We start from the raw sequence: 2,282 nt of genomic DNA, 5'->3' as shown, positions 1-2,282 counted from the left end.
TCTCTGGAAGGAGACAGAGTTGAACTGCATTGTCGAATGTCCATTGGTACAGGCGAAACGGTAGCCTGGTACAGACAAACCCTTTCAGGGATTCCGACATTTATCGACTCACTATACGAGGGCAATAAGACAAATGGACCTTACGCTCTGTCATTCGACCGACTGAAGAACTCCAACATCATGTCTATCGAATACACCATGTTCAATGACGCCGGAATGTATTACTGTGCGAAACAGACACTGTGAGTGAATGTGTGGAATCGCCTGTACAATATCTTGGCGAAGACATGCCGCTGCGATCTGAATGAACCCTCTCCATATGGCAAGTTTTACAAATCATAGTGAGATTAGCAAGGTTTACTTTTGATACTCAAACTTATATCTGTACTAAGTAACAAAGTCTTTCTAACTATCACTACTGGTAAAGTGAGTGCACAAATTAAGTCCGATTTTTTTTGTTGCAGTGTTCTACAGAAAAAGTAGAGATCAGAAAAACAATGACGTTGACTTTCACATGACTAGATAGATAAATAGATAGATAGATTCCACCTGTATTAACAGAGATTTAATTCAATTCTTCTTGTATAACCAACTATGCTTATTTTATTATTTTTTGTCAGATTTTGCAGCTGTATCTTGACATTAAGTTTACATCAGATGTCAATATATGAAGTGCACTTCGAGCAGTACGTTTCAGCACAACACTACTTTTGCCTCGAAGAACTTTACATTCTTATCCAGGCATTTCTCAAGTTTCATGAGAAGAAAAAGAATTGAGAGAAGCCTTAAAGCCATCTGTGTGCGATGCGACAAGCCCCACTAGCCTCAAATTAATCCATTGGAGCCACGACGCGCTGTGCTTTGAAATCCCGAAATCAGAATTTCATCATTATAATTGTGGAATTCTAAATGTGAAGTCGGTCATATAAATATTAACTAATCTGTAAATTGTGTTCGTCACTTGGCGAATTCGCAGATGACAGACAACTAATTCCAGAATAGAAATAAATGATTAGGAAGAATAATATTTGAACTAAAAAAACCAGTAAGATTCGAGAAGACATTTTACAAAGCATGAAAAACTGCCTTGCACTGGACGCATTTTCAGGGTATTTTCTGTGATCACATTTTCAGGAACTGTACGTTGACCCGAGTCACAGCTGACAGCTGGCATGACAGGAAATATATCTGTGGGTGACATCTCACTTTGCGCAGTGAGGCAATGAGAATGGGGGGGGGGGGGGCAATCTCCTTGGCTGGTTCGAAGAAAACACAGCTGAGGTAACACGGAAGAAATTATTTGTGTTTCTTGGAGGTCAGAGGTGGAGTTATCGCAACACCTGGAAGACCTTGCAAGAGTAGCTTGTACTAGTGGAAGGTACCCATTATATTCGTGTACATCATTACTGTTGGACCTTTCATCATTGAAACAGAAGTTGCAGGCCTTGAAGTCGAAATTACAGAGTCCGAAGTTGCTACTTGAAAGGGAACACTCAAACACCGGACCCCGAGTGATACATTCCTCTTCCTTGAAAATGGGTACCCAACAACAGTGACTCTGTTGCACTTCAGTTTCTCAGCTACGAGTACCCGTTGTACCATCATGTGCTGGACCTTGAGAATTCGAAATGTTTACTGATAATTATGCATTTTTACAAATTACTCAGATATTTAGTCATTTCCTTTTCATATGCAGAACGAGCTGAATGCCATTACTGCATGGCTTGGATGTTTCCAAGAACCAAACACGTTACATGAGCGCCAGGATTGTGGCAGTCTTCACAAAAAAAAATGAAATCTAACCATCTTCCTAGATTGCCAATCGGATCGATATCGCTGATATTGCACTATCAATGTCCTGAGGGCTTCAATTTATCAGACTGGAGAAGCCATACAAATATTGTGCCGACAAGACTACGCCAGAGAATATTAATCTCACAGTGTATAAGGCACCTTCTGACTCCCAAAGACGGTTCTGCATTCACTATTCAACGGCCATTTTAAGAACATTTCATACAGGTTATGATTGGCTGTGTTGGTACTCTCCAAGAACTGGAGAGAATGAACTGGACAAAAAGGTGTAAGCTACTGCCCTGAAGAGTAATGAATCAAGTCTAGATCGTATCGATTTTGACGTGCCTCAATATGTGTTATAAAGTGATGAAGTCCATGAGCATTAGGTTAGTTAGCTAACTGTCTCAGGAGCATAGAATACAGGTTTGCTACCGCAGTATGTGGATATATTAAAGAATCAGATGGGAAGAAATAAAGCGATTGTACAT

The sequence above is a fragment of the Hemiscyllium ocellatum genome (genome assembly GCF_020745735.1).
Source record: "Hemiscyllium ocellatum isolate sHemOce1 chromosome 27 unlocalized genomic scaffold, sHemOce1.pat.X.cur. SUPER_27_unloc_2, whole genome shotgun sequence".
Taxonomy (NCBI): domain Eukaryota; kingdom Metazoa; phylum Chordata; class Chondrichthyes; order Orectolobiformes; family Hemiscylliidae; genus Hemiscyllium; species Hemiscyllium ocellatum.
Note: the sequence above shows the minus strand (reverse complement) of the source record.